General features: G+C 38.9%; 1 pseudogene; it reads right to left on the bottom strand.

Annotated features, from left to right (window-relative positions):
• Positions 1 to 18,362, bottom strand: part of LOC134332857 (adhesion G protein-coupled receptor F5-like) — a 33,152-nt pseudogene extending 14,790 nt beyond the window's left edge.
• Positions 18,363 to 18,797: the final 435 nt, after the last annotated feature.

Raw genomic sequence — 18,797 nt, 5'->3', positions numbered from 1 at the left:
GGGGTTAGGGTTTGGGATTAATGTTAGGGTTGGTTTAGGGTTGGGTTAGGGTTAGAAGTAGAGATATCTACTTCAAATGTCAGCTGTGCTATCAACCGACCAGACACACAGACATTGCTGGTACAGTTGGCTGTGCCTGGTGGGGGGGGGGGGGGTGCCTGCAGCTACTCACACTGCACTCCACTATCTCCATCAGGGCCCTTCTTAAAAACAGTAGCACAGGCGCATTCATTTCTCTTATACATCATCTGTTATTGTAAATAATAGAAGATCTATAACTTTTGTAGCAGTATGTGTATGTGGTGTGTTTTATTACCTGTTGTGTAACCTGGACATGCAGACACTGTGAGATAAAGAGAAGAGAAGTGAATACAAATATAGATTTAGCTTTAATAAAGCTTCATAAAGCAGGTCAAAACAGAAAATTAAAATATGGGTGTTGGTGGTGAAATCCACATCCTTCCAGTGTTTGATTTTATATTTTACACGTACCATTCAGCTCACTGATTGGTTGGCAGAACTGTCCGTCATCTGGAAGAGCCTTGATGCAACCACACGAGTTATTGGTGACGCCGCCACATCCATACTTGCTGCACTTGTCACATGGCCATAAATATTGATCCTCACACTGGCACTGGTATGCAGAACTATTTAAAGAACAGACTGTGGAACAACACAAACACATCACACTAAATCAGGCGAGATTTTAACAGAGTTTGAATATTTGATCAGTATAGTGGAGGATGAGTTACCTGTAGTGATGTTTATATCAGTAATGGTGACGTTATTTATATTGTAGGGTAAGTTGAGGTAATTCAGAAGCTGTTTCAGATGATTAAGAACTGTTATATCCATTATATCCACCTCAAGCTCAACCTGATATTCAGATGGAGTCGGGGGCGCTGTGGTTGGGGCTGAATAAAGAAGATAGAATTAGAGCTAATAAATGCAGGAATTTGAACATCTTGTAGTAGAAAATGTGCTGTGATGGGATTTTACCTGTTGGTGGACATGCTGAAAAGTAGAGAAAGTAAAAACAAGAACATTATTAATACATAAAGATCAAAACAATAATAAATAGAGAATATTACAATATGAAGTTTATTACAGTTACACTTAGTTTTATTGTTTGAAACACATAACACAAGTACAGAGGTGCAAATGTCCTCTATGCAAATCCATTATAGTGTCATTATGAGCCAGTATTACTGTGAAGGTTATAACACATCAGTCCTAATGGGGGCGCTATACCCAATAACCACATTAATCATCGTGTCTTAATACATTTTAAATGCAATAAAGCCTGAAACTGATCCTGTATAGCTGGAGAAATCTGTGTTTATATACTTGTTTAATTAGTTAGTTATTTGTTTTGAGAACTACACTTATTTAATCTAACATGTGCTAAAGATCTGTAAGAATAAAGTAATTAATGTCAGATGTTATACATACGAGTGAGCTCAGTGATTGGTTGGCAGAACTGTCCGTCATCTGGAAGAGCGTTGATGCAACCACACGAGTTATTGGTGACGCCGTCACATCCATACTTGCTGCACTTGTCACATGGCCAGAAATATTGATCCTCACACTGGCACTGGTATGCAGAACTATTTAAGGAACAGACTGTGGAACAACACAAACACATCACACTAAATCAGGTGATTTGATTGTTAAAACTATTTATATATACATTCAGTTTAAAACACTGATGCTCGCCTACAAAGCCAAAAATGGACCAGCCACAAGCTACCTTCGCGGTCTAATCAAACCCAACCCCGCTCTGTACCACGCAACCTCCAAACCACTAGTCTCGCTCGACTTGAGCCTCCACCCAGGACTAAAGGAAGACGAGCATCAAGGCTCTTCTCTGTTCTAGCACCCAAGTGATGGAATGAACTTCCTCTGTCTGTCCGAACATCTGAGTCTCCTGCTGTCTTTAAAAAATGATTAAAAACCTTCATCACCTTTTTACTAAACACTTAAGCTGACTTGCACTTATTTACTAACATTTTTTTCCATAAAAAAAAAAAAAACTACTTTGGTTCTAACAGGTTTCAGCAGATTTGTGTTCTTCGACTGTTGTTTACTAAAACTTGAGAAATGAAATGTTTACTATGGAAGCACTTCTGTAAGTCATCTGTTAAATGCAGAAAATGTATATATATATATATTGTATATAGGTCATTCTATAATTTGAGGTACATTTCACATCACCAAAAAAGTACAAAAACAATGTTCTCTCTCAATAAAACAATCAGTGGTTCAAGTTAATATATTCCTTTAGTGTAACATATCCACTAGTTGCAAAGCTTAAACATTATGTTTTTTTTATTTTTATTTAAAAGGGACAGTAGATGTAGACTACTAGGTAACTTAGTTGACAGGTAACATAGTTGACAATTTCCCTATTTTGACCCATAACTTCAGTGGTAGACCTTGCCTGGCTGACCACATGTCATTTTTTGAACAGAATAACGTTTAATTTGAACATACATTTGAATAAAAATTATTTTAAAAAATTGTAACCATGACAATGTATGTAACATAGTTGACGGTCAATTAATATACTCATTGTTCTATTATAGATAAAATAAGAGGACATTCACCACAGTTTGTTCAATATACCCTCCACAGAGATAAATGATATCATGTAATGCTGGTCACATAGTTTTAGAACAAACCATTTTTGAGTTGCTGAGTGGAGTTCTGTTAGTAACATAGTTGACAGAACTTTTGTGGACATTAATAAATAAAGATATTTAAATTATTTAAAAGAGAAACTCAATTTAAAAAATATTATTTTTCTTTAGTATTTAAACTTTTGAAAAAAAAAAAAAAAAAAATGTTGTTGCCTTTAATGATTTTATTCGTTATTTTGAAACCAAGGCCCCCTCAACTTAAAAAACAGACACAGCAAAAACTGTTCAATTAGGAAGATCATGACAAATTTCAAGCTAAATGAAGCATAGGATGCACATAATGTTTTTGTGATATTACAACATGTTTTCCATTAATAGGTAAAATATGACATTTTTAAAGAAAATAGTTAGAATAAATATAATTATTATCACTGGACATGGAATGTACCCCAAATTATAGAATGACCCAGTATATGCTGTATGTGCTGTGAGCTTAAACGTTTATGATGGATGAAGTGTGAGTGCACTTTACATTACTAATAAATTAAATGTATTATTTTAAACTGATGTTCTAAGTGGTTTACTAAATGCAGTGGTGTATTGTAATGGAGTAATACTACTTTGTTACAGTACTTCATTATTATTGGAGTATCTGTGCTTTATTTGGGAGTGAAATGCTGTGAGATGTGGGACAGACTGCACACAGGACTGATGAATCTGCGCTTGTAAGTTAGATCGGTGCTTAAACACATTAATGCGCAAGTGCAAACGAAAGATCTCTAACAGCGATCAGAGTGAAAATGTGTTTGTATCAGACGAAGTGCCTCTTATTTTTACCCAAAGATACAGAAATATCAGCATTTCAGAACAGAACTTAACTCCCCCTCCAACCTCATCATAGTTTTTATTTCTTATATTTATTATTAAGATTGCTCAGATCTCTAGCTCACATTTTCCATTACATTCGAACCACAGATAAAACACTTCACTACATTTTGTTGGATTTAATTCAGTGCAGAACTCATGAAGACACGTCCATCATTTACACAAACTCACCTGCTGATGATTTTTCAGCTGCTAGCTTCAAGTTAGAAAGGGTGTTTTCTTAAAATAAGTGTCATCTACCAATATTTTTGAGTTTAACACACGCCAACCAGAGAGTAGATCCGGCCCAGACTAGATTTTTTAATACAGCTCAATTTACCCAAATATGTAGATTCAAACTAAACCAGACCATTAAAGAGTGTCACACATTTTCTCATGAGTTTTGCTTCAAATTAACCATCTAGTAGTCCATCTGTTTCTCTACATACTTTGTTACCCCCTTTCATGCTGTTCTTCAATGGTCAGGACCCCCACAGAGCAGGTATTATTTAGGTGGTGGATGATTCTCAGCACTGCAGTGACACTGACATGGTGGTGGTGTGTTAGTGTGTGTTGTGCTGGTATGAGTGGATCAGACACAGCACACGCTGGGGTTTTTAAACACCGTGTCCACTCACTGTCCACTCTATTAGACACTCCTACCTAGTCGGTCCACCTTGTAGATGTAAAGTCAGAGACGATCGCTCATCTATTGCTGCTGTTTGAGTCAGTCATCTTCTAGACCTTCATCAGTGGTCACAGGACGCTGCCCACGGGGCGCTGTTGGCTGGATATTTTTGGTTGGTGGACTATTCTCAGTCCAGCTGTGACAGTGAGGTGTTTAAAACCTCCATCAGCACAACACACACTAACACACCACCACCATGTCAGTGTCACTGCAGTGCTGAGAATCATCCACCACCTAAATAATACCTGCTCTGTGGGGGTCCTGACCATTGAAGAACAGGGTGAGAGGAACTAACAAAGCATGTAGAGAAACAGATGGACTACAGTCAGTAATTGTAGAACTACAAAGTGCTTCTATATGGTAAGTGGAGCTGATAAAATAGACAGTGAGTGTAGAAACAAGGAGGTGGTTTTAATGTTATGACTGATCTGTGCATCTATGAAAAAAGTTGGAACAGGGTAATATAGGGTTGGGTTAAATGAGGTTAAAAACTAAATAATGACGTGATTTCAAAATGTACTTTGTTCTATAAATTATTGTTTAGAGCTGGTTGTTCTGTGGGTGGGAAGTTGGCTCCATCGTTAAGCTGGTTTACAGGCTTAAAAGAACAATCTTGCGTTTTTATTAACAGCATTTACTCTCAATACTTAAATACATTTAATATCAGATACTTTAAGACTCATGTAATATTCTAAGAGGCGACTTTACTTCTATCAAAGTAAATTTGTGGTGAGATACCTGTACTTTTACTCAAGTATGGCTTTCAGCTACTTCATCCACCACTGACTAAATGGCGTAATTATGAAATTAAGCAGAAAGTAGAGGATGAGTTACCTGTAGTGACGTTTATATCAGTAATGGTGGCGTTATTTATATTGTAGGGTAAGTAGAGCTGATTCAGAAGCTGTTTCATCTGATTAAGAACTGTTATATCCATTATATCCACCTCAACCTCAACCTGATATTCAGATGGAGTCGGGGGCGCTGTGGTTGGGGCTGATTAAAGAAGATAGAATTAGAGCTAATAAATGCAGGAATTTCAACATCTTGTAGTAGAAAATGTGCTGTGATGGGATTTTACCTGTTGTTGGACATGCTGAAAAGTAGAGAAAGTAAAAACAAGAACATTATTAACACATAAAGATCAAAACAATAATAAATCAGAGAATATTACAATATGAAGTTTATTACAGTTACACTTACAGTTTTATTGTTTGAAACACACATAACTCAAGTACAGAGGTGCAAATGTCCTCTATGCAAATCCATTATAGTGTCATTATGAGCCAGTATTACTGTGAAGGTTATAACACATCAGTCCTAATGGGGGCGCTATACCCAATAACCACATTAATCATCGTGTCTTAATACATTTTAAATGCAATAAAGCCTGAAACTGATCCTGTATAGCTGGAGGAATCTGTGTTTATATACTTGTTTAGTTAGTTATTTGTTTTGAAAACTACATTTACTTTATCTAATATGTGCTAAAGATCTGTAAGAATAAAGTAATTAATGTCAGATTTTATACATACGAATGAGCTCAGTCACTGGTTGGCAGAACTGTCCGTCATCTGGAAGAGCGTTGATGCAACCACACGAGTTATTGGTGACGCCGCCACATCCATACTTGCTGCACTTGTCACATGGCCAGAAATATTGATCCTCACACTGGCACTGGTATGCAGAACTATTTAAAGAACAGACTGTGGAACAACACAAACACATCACACTAAATCAGGTGAGATTTTAACAGCGTTTGAATATATGATCAGTATAGTGGAGGATGAGTTACCTGTAGTGATGTTTATATCAGTAATGGTGGCGTTATTTATAGTGTAGGGTAAGTAGAGCTGATTCAGAAGCTGTTTCATCTGATTAAGAACTGTTATATCCATTATATCCACCTCAACCTCAACCTGATATTCAGATGGAGTCTGGGGCGCTGTGGTTGGGGCTGAATAAAGAAGATAGAATTAGAGCTAATAAATGCAGGAATTTCAACATCTTTTAGTAGAAAAAGTGCTGTGATGGGATTTTACCTGTTGTTAGACATGCTGAAAGGTAAAGAAAGTAAAAACAAGAACATTATTAACACATAAAGATCAAAACAATAATAAATCAGAGAATATTACAATAGTTTAAGCTACAACATGAAGTGTAATGCAGAGATGAATATATTTTATAAATTTTTGTCAGTGAGACTTTGTGGAGGAATCTGAGATGAGGATTAGAGACTACAGTCAAGCCGAATGTCTGCACCCCGATTCACCTTCTCCACGTTTTATTACATTACAGACTCGTTCTATAATATATTGAGTTCACAAAATCGCCCACAATGACAAAGTGAAAGCAGGTTTTTAGACATTCGTGCTGATGTACAGAGTCCTCTGATCTGACACCCGTTTTGTTTTAACTGATACCGCTTGAGATGTTTCTACAGTTTAATTGGAGTCTATCTGTCGTCAGTTCAATCGATTGGACATGATTGGGGATGGCCAACACCAGCCTATATAAGGTCCCACCGTCGACAGTGCAAATCAGAGCAAACTCCAAGCCATGGGGGGGGGGGGTCAAAGGAATCATCTGCAGATCTCAGAAACAGGATTGTATCGAGGCACAGATCTGGAGAAGGGTCCAGAAAAATTGCTCAATGAGCACAGTGGCCTCCACCATCCGTAAATGGAAAAAGTTTAGAACCACCAAAAATCTTCCTGGACCTGACCGCCTGGCCAAACTGAACGATTGAGGAAGACGGGACTTGGACAGGGAGGTGAGCAGGAACCCGAAGGTCACTCTAACAGAACTCCAGATCAGAAGATCGACCATCCAGGCAGCACTCCACAAATTACGCCTTTATGGTAGAGTGGCCAGACAGAAGCCACTCCTCAGTAAAAGGCAGCCAGAAGGCACCTAGAGGACTCATGGAACCATGAGGAACAAGATTCTCTGGTCTGAGGAAACCAAAACTTTTTGGCCTGAATACCAAGCGTCACGTCTGGAGGAAACCAGGCACTGCTCATCACTTGGCTATAACCATCCCTACAGTGAAGCATGGCGGTGGCAGCATCATGATGTGGGGATGTTTTTCAGCAGCTGGACCGGGGCGACTAGTCCTGATAGAGGGAAAGATGAATGTAGCTCAGTACACCCAGATCCTTGATGATAAATAACCTGCTCCAGAGCGCTCTGGACCTCAGACTGGGGTGAAGGTTTCCTTCCAACATGACAATGACCCGAAGCAAACAGCCAAGTGAACAAAGGAGTGGCTTCGGCCCAGCCAGAGCCCAGACCTGAATCCAATCAAACATCGGTGGAAGAAGCTGATAATGGGCGTGTACCGACACAAATTAAATACAGAAACAAGTGTGCCAAGCTCAGAGCTTCTTTCTCAAGACGCCTTGAAGCTGTAATTGCTGCCAAAGGTGCATCAACCAGGTATGAGGCTCAGGGTGTGTACAGGTCTGTAACCCCTAAATAAAAATCTTTTGTAAACCCTGTTTTCACTTTGTAATTATTGGTGATTGTGCTTAGATGTTTGAGGCAAAAGAAAAACTCAATTCATTATAGAATGAGTTTGTAACCCAATAAAACGTGGAGGAGATGAAAGGGGTGCAGACTTTCCAGCTTAACTGTATAATTTAAATGTTCTCATTTAATGTAAGATTTTATACATACGAGTGAGCTCAGTGATTGGTTGGCAGAACTGTCCGTCATCTGGAAGAGCGTTGATGCAACCACACGAGTTATTGGTGACGCCGCCACAAGATCCATAATTTCTGCACTTGTCACATGGCCAGAAATATTGATCCTCACACTGGCACTGGTATGCAGAACTATTTAAAGAACAGACTGTGGAACAACACAAACACATCACACTAAATCAGGTGAGATTTTAACAGCGTTTGAATATATGATCAGTATAGTGGAGGATGAGTTACCTGTAGTGATGTTTATATCAGTAATGGTGACGTCATTTATATTGTAGGGTAAGTAGAGCTGATTCAGAAGCTGTTTCATCTGATTAAGAACTGTTATATCCACTGTATCCATCTCAACCTCAACCTGATATTCAGATGGAGTCGGGGGCGCTGTGGTTGGGGCTGAATAAAGAAGATAGAATTAGAGCTAATAAATGCAGGAATTTGAACATCTTGTAGTAGAAAATGTGCTGTGATGGGATTTTACCTGTTGTTGAACATGCTGAAAAGTAGAGAAAGTAAAAACAAGAACATTATTAACACATAAAGATCAAAACAATAATAAATCAGAGAATAGTTTAAGCTAAAACACTTAGATTATGATAGAAGTAGTTTATATTGGTTACAATCACCATCGCAATTTTTTAAAGTGGCACATCAGTCTCTGAAAAAGCATCACTGAATCACTGAGTACAAACAACTCAGAAACAACTCTTTTCAAACGGATCATTCATTGGAATCGAATCAGGGAGCTGTGCTCTTATCTATAGTAAATATTCATGCTTTATGCTGACTCTTTCATAATGCCGTTCTGTGTAAACAACTTCGTGAATCAGTGCATCTGATTCAGTGAATCAGTTGTGGTTCAGGCCTTGATAAACAGCTGTATAAACCAATCAGAGCTTCCAAATTCAGATTTTTTTCTAATCCAAAGCCAGTTATGCTCATTTTTTGGGGATTTTCCCCTGTGAGTGATTTAGGTCAGCTGGTAATGAAGAACTCTCTCCTTATTGGTTGTAGAGGTATATGTGACAGCTTAGTTGACGAATGACCAGTTTCAGCTTTTTACAGCAAAAGCAAGAAAATAAATCATTATTAGTTAGATGGACAAACATAGTTCGATATGAATTTATATATTCTGGAAATATTCTGAAAACATACAAGATGGCCACCAGTGTTAATTTCATTGACGAATGATTTTTGTCATAGTTTTCGTCAACGAACCTTTTTTTCATGACGAAAACAAGACGATAACTAAATAAAAACTACATAAAAGGATAAAAACTATGACGAAAAGAATCAACACTTTCGTCAACAAATAAAAACGAGACGACATCCAATCAGAACTGATTTCGTTTTGTGGAAGGTAGGGACAAGTTAGGAAGAGATCCGATCAGAACTACTTTAGCGTATGAGGAGGGGCGAGACAAGCCGATTAGCCATCCAATCAGTACTAATCTTTTGCAGTACCGCGTTAAGAGCACACTCGCACAAGTTTGATCTAAACCCGGGAAGACCAGACTAGCCTGTGAACTGTCTTAACTCATGGAACTAGATTAACTCCACAATGTCAGCAGGGAGAAAGAGGAGAGACAATATCTGGACACATTTCTCATTTGACGTCGTGAAAAACAAGACGATGTGTAAACCATGTGGGGCGACGATCTCGGGTAAAAACACAACAAATCTGAAACATCTGGCACCGCTGGCAGTATAATGGCAACATAACGGCACAGCTGCTTTTATGGTACCCAGTTTTATAAAGAATGTAATATGCAATTTGTTATGAACAATGCATATATGTTTCAGGCAGAGCAGGACTACTGGTCATTAATATTTTGTTATTGTTATGCTCAATAAGCAGGTCAGTTAAATAAAGATGTTGTTTGAAATAAGTTCAATCTGTTTTTGTGTGTATTGCACATTCAAACATTAATAATATTCCATAACTGATTAAAAATGTTTCATTTTGTTTAAGTGTATATAATGACTTAAATAATTTAAGGAAACTGATGAAAAAGCATTTACATTTTACACCCTTTATATTTATTTTAGGGCAGCACGGTGGCTAAGTGGGTAGCACTGTCGCCTCACAGCAAGAAGGTCCTGGGTTCGAACCCCAGGTGGGGCGGTCCGGGTCCTTTCTGTGTGGAGTTTGCATGTTCTCCCCGTGTCAGCGTGAGTTTCCTCCGGGAGCTCCGGTTTCCTCCCACAGTCCAAAGACGTGCAAGTGAGGTGAATTGAAGATACTAAATTTGTCCATGACTGTGTTCGATATAATCTTGAGAATCGAATAAACTTGTGTAAATGAGTAACTACCGTTCCTGTCATGAATGTAACCAATGTGTAAAAACATAACGTTAAAATCCAAACAAACAAATATGTATTTTAGTCGACTGAATCGACTGTAGATTTAGTCGACTATATTCTTATGATAATTAGTCGACTAAAACTAGACTAAAACTAAAACAATTCAGATGACTAAAACTAAATTACATTTTAGTCAAAAGACAAAAATATTACAATAGTTTAAGCTAAAACACTAGGATTATGATAGTAGTAGTTTATATTGGTTACAATCACCATCGCTATTTTTTTCTAAGTACAGTGGCACATCAGTCTCTGAAAAAGCATCACTGAATCACTGAGTACAAACAACTCAGAAACGACTCTTTTCAAACAAATCATTCATTGGAATCGAATCAGGGAGCTGTGCTCTTATCTATAGTAAATATTCATGTGTTATGCTGACTCTATTTCATTATGGCGTTGTGTGTAAACAACTTCATGAATCAGTGCATCTGATTCAGTGAATCAGTCGTGGTTCAGTCCTTGATAAACAGCTGTATAAACCAAGCAGAGCTTCCGAATTCAGATTTTGGGTGGAGTTTCAGTCTCTCTTTATTGGTTGTAGAGGTATAAGTGACAGTTTACTGAATGAATGACCGGTGTCAGCTTTACCGGGAAAGCCGAGAGAATTAATGATCTACAACGGTTTTCGTTAGTTAGGTGGACGAACACAGTTGGATATGAATTTATATCTTCTGGAAATATTCTGGAAACATACAAGATGGATGCCAAGGAAAAAAACAAGCGGATAATATCCCTAATGGAACCGCACACGAATATAGATCTGGTCTCGATTTGAAGAAGAGAAGCTCAGGTAAGCAGCGGTTATGATCATATGCTGCTGTGTGGTTGATCTCAAAAGAGATAACAAGATATGAGTTTTTATACATACGAGTGAGCTCAGTCACTGGTTGGCAGAACTGTCCATCATCTGGAAGAGCGCTGATGCAACCACATGAGTTATTGGTGACGCCGCCACAAGATCCATAAGTTCTGCACTTGTCACATGGCCAGAAATATTGATCCTCACACTGGCACTGGTATGCAGAACTATTTAAAGAACAGACTGTGGAACAACACAAACACATCACACTAAATAAGGTGAGATTTTAACAGCGTTTGAATATATGATCAGTATAGTGGAGGATGAGTTACCTGTAGTGATGTTTATATCAGTAATGGTGACGTTATTTATATTGTAGGGTAAGTAGAGCTGATTCAGAATCTGTTTCAGCTGATTAAGAACTGTTATATCCACTGTATCCATCTCAACCTCAACCTGATATTCAGATGGAGTCGGGGGGGCTGTGGTTGGGGCTGAATAAAGAAGATAGAATTAGAGCTAATAAATGCAGGAATTTGAACATCTTGTAGTAGAAAATGTGCTGTGATGGGATTTTACCTGTTGGTGGACATGCTGAAAAGTAGAGAAAGTAAAAACAAGAACATTATTAACACAAAGATCAAAAGAATAATACATCAGAAAATATTACAATAGTTTAAGCTAAAACATGAAGTGTAATGCAGAGATAAAAATAATTTGTTTTCTTGTCAGTGAGACTTTGTAAACAACAATCTGTGATCTTATGTACATATATTTTAAATTTCTTCATTTAATGTCAGATTTTATACATACGAGTGAGCTCAGTCACTGGTTGGCAGAACTGTCCGTCATCTGGAAGAGCCTTGATGCAACCACACGAGTTATTGGTGAAGTCGCCACAAGATCCATAATTGCTGCACTTGTCACATGGCCAGAAATATTGATCCTCACACTGGCACTGGTATGCAGAACTATTTAAAGAACAGACTGTGGAACAACACAAACACATCACACTAAATCAGGTGATTTTGTTCAAACTATATATATATACACCAATAAGGCATAACATTATGACCACCTTCCTATTATTGTGTTGGTCCCCCTTTTGCTGCCAAAACAGCCCTGACCCTTCGAGGCATGGACTCCACTAGACCCCTGAAGGTGTGCTGTGGTGTCTGGCTCAGACTTGTTTGTCCAGCACGTCCCACAGATGCTCGATTGGATTGAGATCTGGGGAATTTTAAGGTCAAGTCGACCCCTCAAACGAGTTGTTGTGCTCCTCAAACTGTTCTTGCATCATCCTGCTAAAAGAGGCCACAGCCATCAGGGAACCGTCTCTATGAAAGTGTGAACATGGTCTGTAACGATGCTTAGGTAGGTGCTACGTGTCACAGTAACATCCACGTGGATGGCAGGACCCAAGGTTTCCCAGCAGAACATCGCCCAAAGCATCACACTGCCTCCGCCCGCTTGCCGTCTTCCCATAGTGCATCCTGGTGCCATGTGTTCCCCAGGTAAGAGACGCACACGCCCGGCCATCCATGTGATGTAAAAGAAAACCTGATTCATCAGACCAGGCCACATTCTTCCTTTGCTCCGTGGTCCAGTTCCGATGCTCAGATTCCCATTGTTGGCGCTTTGGGCGGTGGACAGGGGTCAGCATGGGCACCCTGACTGGATAAAATGTCACTTGCTGTCTGATGAATCCCCCCCACTAACAGGTGCCATGAAGAGATAATCAGTGTTATTCACTTCACCTCTCAGTGCTCAGAATGTTATGCCTGGACGGTGTAAATAAATGCTGTGATATTAAAAGTTTAAGACAGATGAAACGTGAGTGCACTTTACACTATTAATAAATTAAATGTATTATTTTAACTTGTTCTTATAAATTTTAAGTAATTACATAAATTCATTACTGGACTTTTATTGCTGTTGTGGTGAATAATACGATCAGCTGAAGCACTACAGGACTACAGTGATCTGTAACATATAATGATTATAAGATTAAACAGAAAGTGACGGATGAGTTACCTGTAGTGATGTTTATATCAGTAATGGTGACGTCATTTATAGTGTAGGGTAAGTAGAGCTGATTCAGAATCTGTTTCAGCTGATTAAGAACTGTTATATCCACTGTATCCATCTCAACCTCAACCTGATATTCAGATGGAGTCGGGGGCGCTGTGGTTGGGGATTATTAAAGAAAATAGAATTAGAGCTAATAAATGCAGGAATTTGAACATCTTGTAGTAGAAAATGTGCTGTGATGGGATTTTACCTGTTGGTGGACATGCTGAAAAGTAGAGAAAGTAAAAACAGGAGCATTAAAACATGAAGTGTAATGCATAGATAAATATATTAAATAGTTTTTTTGTCAGTGAGACTTTGTAAACAACAATCTGTGATCTTATGTACACATATTTTCAATTTCCTTATTTAATGTTAGATTTTATACATACGAGTGAGCTCAGTCACTGGTTGGCAGAACTGTCCATCATCTGGAAGAGCGCTGATGCAACCACACGAGTTATTGGTGACGCCGCCACAAGATCCATAATTTCTGCACTTGTCACATGGCCAGAAATATTGATCCTCACACTGGCACTGGTATGCAGAACTATTTAAAGAACAGACTGTGGAACAACACAAACACATCACACTAAATCAGGTGAGATTTTAACAGCGTTTGAATACATGATCAGTATAGTGGAGGATGAGTTACCTGTAGTGATGTTTATATCAGTAATAGTGATGTCATTTATAGTGTAGGGTAAGTAGAGCTGATTGAGAAGCTGTTTCAGCTGATTAAGAACTGTTACATCCACTGTATCCATCTCAACCTCAACCTGATATTCAGATGGAGTCAGGGGGGCTGTGGTTGGGGATTATTAAAGAAAATAGAATTAGAGCTAATAAATGCAGGAATTTCAACATCTTGTAGTAGAAAATGTGCTGTGATGGGATTTTACCTGTTGGTGGACATGCTGAAAAGTAGAGAAAGCAAAAACAAGAACATTATTAACACATAACCAAAAAGGTTTAATATCTAAAAAGCAAAAACATTTCCTAACTTATTTATCAGTATTGTGTCTTTTAGAGTTTAGAGACATCGCAGTGTAAGTGTGTCGTCCTGTTTGAACCCTTATTGTGTTCATATCTCACTGTGGAGGTAATGAATAGCAGTTTTAAAAGGGGCGCTAGACTTAATTACAGTAGTAGTTTGTAAGCTGCTTTCACTTTCATTTATGCATTTTGCCCTCTTTTCTCCCAATCGTTTCATACTCAGGTACCCTTATATGCTTATATCTTTCCTTTACTGCTGCAGATTCTTACACTGGCCCCGCCCAACACGTGGTGGGTTCTCACAGGGATCAGTATTGCGCATGGAAAGTAACACACTTCTGTCCATTATCCCCATCTCTGTTTAGTGCATGGTGAGTGTTTGTGTTGTTAATGTGTATAGTCTTATAATAATGAATTTGAACCAGATGTGGCACGTTTTTTAAATGCAGAGTAACAAAAAAACCTTTTATTAGATGTATGTATTTAATGTAAGATTTTATACATACGAATGAGCTCAGTCACTGGTTGGCAGAACTGTCCATCATCTGGAAGAGCACTGATGCAACCACACGAGTTATTGGTGACGTCGCCACAAGATCCATAATTTCTGCACTTGTCACATGGCCAGAAATATTGATCCTCACACTGGCACTGGTATGCAGAACTATTTAAAGAACAGACTGTGGAACAACACAAACACATCACACTAAATCAGGTGAGATTTTAACAGCGTTTGAATATATGATCAGTATAGTGGAGGATGAGTTACCTGTAGTGATGTTTATATCAGTAATGGTGACGTCATTTATAGTGTAGGGTAAGTAGAGCTGATTCAGAAGCTGTTTCAGCTGATTAAGAACTGTTATATCCACTGTATCCATCTCAACCTCAACCTGATATTCAGATGGAGTCGGGGGCGCTGTGGTTGGGGATTATTAAAGAAAATAGAATTAGAGCTAATAAATGCAGGAATTTCAACATCTTGTAGTAGAAAATGTGCAGTGATGGGATTTTACCTGTTGTTGGACATGCTGAAAAGTAGAGAAAGTAAAAACAAGAACATTATTAACACATAAAGATCAAAACAATAATAAATCAGAGAATATTACAATAGTTTAAGCTACAACATGAAGTGTAATGCAGAGATAAAAATATTTTGTTTTTTTGTCAGTGAGACTTTGTAAACAATCAGTGATCTCATGTACACATATTTTAAATTTCTTCATTTAATGTCAGATTTTATACATACGAGTGAGCTCAGTCTCTGGTTGGCAGAACTGTCCGTCATCTGGAAGAGCCTTGATGCAACCACACGAGTTATTGGTGAAGTTGCCACAAGATCCATAATTGCTACACTTGTCACATGGCCAGAAATATTGATCCTCACACTGGCACTGGTATGCAGAACTATTTAAAGAACAGACTGTGGAACAACACAAACACATCACACTAAATCAGGTGATTTTGTTCAAACTATATATACAGTATATATACAGTATATATGTATATATATACACCAATAAGACTAACATTATGACCACCTTCCTAATATCATGTTGGTCCCCCTTTTGCTGCCTAAACAACCCTGACCCTTCGAGGCATGGACTCCACTAGACCCCTGAAGGTGTGCTGTGGTGTCTGGCTCAGACTTGTTTGTCCAGCACGTCCCACAGATGCTCGATTGGATTGAGATCTGGGGAATTTTAAGGTCAAGTCGACACCTCAAACTGGTTGTTGTGCTCCTCAAACTGTTCTTGCATCATCCTGCTGAAAGAGGCCACAGCCATCAGGGAACCGTCTCTATTAAAAGGTGAACATGGTCTGTAACGATGCTTAGGTAGGTGCTACGTGTCACAGTAACATCTACATGGATGGCAGGACCCAAGGTTACCCAGCAGAACATCGCCCAAAGCATCACACTGCCTCCGCCCGCTTGCCGTCTTTCCATAGTGCGTCCTGGTGCCGTGTGTTCCCCAGGTAAGAGACGCACACGCACCCGGCCATCAGACCAGGTCACCTTCTTCCATCACTCCGTGGTCCAGTTCCGATGCTCAGATTCCCATTGTTGGCGCTTTGGGCGGTGGACAGGGGTCAGCATGGGCACCCTGACTGGATAAAATGCCACTTGCTGTCTGATATAACCCCCCCACTAACAGGTGCTGTGATGATGAGATAATCAGTGTTATTCACTTCACCTCTCAGTGCTCAGAATATTATGCCTGTGGACGGTGTAAATATATGCTGTGATATTAAAAGTTTAAGACAGATGAAACATGAGTGCACTTTACACTAATAATAAATTAAATGTATTATTTTGATAACTTGATGTTCTTATAAATTTTAAGTAATAACATAAATTAATTACTGGACTTTTATTGCTGTTGAGGTGAATAATACGATCAGCTGAAGCACTACAGGACTACAGTGATCTGTAACATATAATGATTATAAGATTAAACAGAAAGTGACGGATGAGTTACCTGTAGTGATGTTTATATCAGTAATGGTGACGTCATTTAGAGTGTAGGGTAAGGAGAGCTGATTCAGAATCTGTTTCAGCTGATTAAGAACTGTTACATCCACTGTATCCATCTCAACCTCAACCTGATATTCAGATGGAGTCGGGGGCGCTGTGGTTGGGGATTATTAAAGAAGATAGAATTAGAGCTAATAAATGCAGGAATTTCAACATCTTGTAGTAGAAAATGTGCTGTGATGGGATTTTACCTGTTGTTGGACATGCTGAAAAGTAGAGAAAGTAAAAACAGGAGCATTAAAACATGGTGTTATGCATAGATAAATATAATAAATCGTTTTTTTTGTCAGTGAGACTTTGTAAACAACAATCTGTGATCTTATGTACATATATTTTCAATTTCCTTATTTAATGTAAGATTTTATACATACGAGTGAGCTCAGTGATTGGTTGGCAGAACTGTCCATCATCTGGAAGAGCGCTGATGCAACCACACAAGTTATTGGTGATGCCGTCACAGGATCCATAATTTCTGCACTTGTCACATGGCCAGAAATATTGATCCTCACACTGGCACTGGTATGCAGAACTATTTAAAGAACAGACTGTGGAACAACACAGATTTTGTTAACACCATGCTGTAAGGGACTTCAAATGAGCCCAAAAACATCACAGATCCTACACTGTACTAAACAGTGAGGTCAAACCTGTCTGTATAAATTACTGTTATAAAGTGGTTATTAATAAGAAGGAGGAGGCCATTAAGCCATTAGAGGTGCCAGTTTTGTGCAGAAATAAGGTAGCTACATTTATATTTGTCCATTTGCATCACTATTTTTGTTTGTTTTTTCTATTTATTCATGTCGATTTAGCATAATCAATTAGTCCTCTGCTGCTGTGGATCCCCATTGCATTTGAGGGGGTATATTCGCCTGCTCCACGCCCCCTCTGACACGCGTGCAGTCAATCAACCCCTTCTTTTTTGCCCGTGCCTTAATGCAGTGGTCCCCAACCACCAGGCCACGGACTGGTACCTGTCCATGGGTCATTCACTATCAAACCGCACAGAAAGAATAAATAATTAGAGATGCTACAAGAGCAGTGAAATTTCCAACACTCTTCGTGTGTTATTGTCTCTTATCACCACTAGGTGGAAGCAGCGTCTCATTGAAGCGAAAAAGCTCAGGATTCACACCGATTTTCAATTCTATAGCTCTAGTTCATTTTATGATCTAAATTCCCCCACTGGTCTGTGAAATTATATCTTATATGAAACTGGTTCGTGGTGCAAAACAGGTTGGGGAGCGCTGCCTTAGTGGACATGCAGACGGGGCTCCTCAACTTCTGCACAGTCCTTGCACAGCGGTTGAAGGCCGCGAGAGAAGTACACTAGAATAGTCCTGACTGGTACATGAATTCTGGTTTTGCAGCTTCATGCGTGCAGGCAGCCCAAAAATAAACTTGAGTCCAAGCTAACGCAAAAGGTTTCATTTTGTTGCCGCTCCTATGTTGCTGATAGCCACCTAAGCTAACCTTCAGCTTTAAAGTGCATAAAAGCGCCACGGTTGAAAAGTTAGAGCTGACCTGTTGTGAGGTTCACGGCACTGATCTCTGTGAAGTTGTCGAGCTGTACAGGAAAGCTGATCGACTTCAGGGATGATCTGATGAGTTCTATCATGATGGCTTGTGAAATGTTCACCTCCACGATGATGATGTACTCCAGGATGTCCGAGTTGGCTGGAAACAATCGTGTCATTTTGCTTATTTAAAATACATTTATAAAAAAGTTTCATTAAAGCACAAATGCTCAGAATTTCACACCAACCATCTCGTTTGTCTCTAAACAGATCCACTTCTCCATCTGTAAAGGTGAACTGTTTCAAAACACAACAGAATTACTGTATTATTATTGGTAATATTATTATAGAATTATTATCTTACGTTCGCTGCTTGGAATCAAAAGGCAGGACAGAGTGTCCAACATGGAAGTCCTCAAAAGAGCAAACTCCACCAGCATCGAGTCTGTAGGTTCTGTATAGCGCCCTCTTCCAAGGCCAAAGATCTAGAGGTCGCCCGAGAAAACGCTACCCATCGAGGATGCCGACATACCATCCAATAAACTACAGACCTGTGCAGCCGATAGCCAAACCTAGTGAGGCATAGTCAAAAAAGCTGTCAAGGTCTTTGAAGA

This window comes from Trichomycterus rosablanca, chromosome 18, assembly GCF_030014385.1.
Source record: "Trichomycterus rosablanca isolate fTriRos1 chromosome 18, fTriRos1.hap1, whole genome shotgun sequence".
NCBI classification, from domain to species: Eukaryota; Metazoa; Chordata; class Actinopteri; order Siluriformes; family Trichomycteridae; genus Trichomycterus; species Trichomycterus rosablanca.
This window is presented reverse-complemented; position numbering and strand designations above follow the sequence as displayed.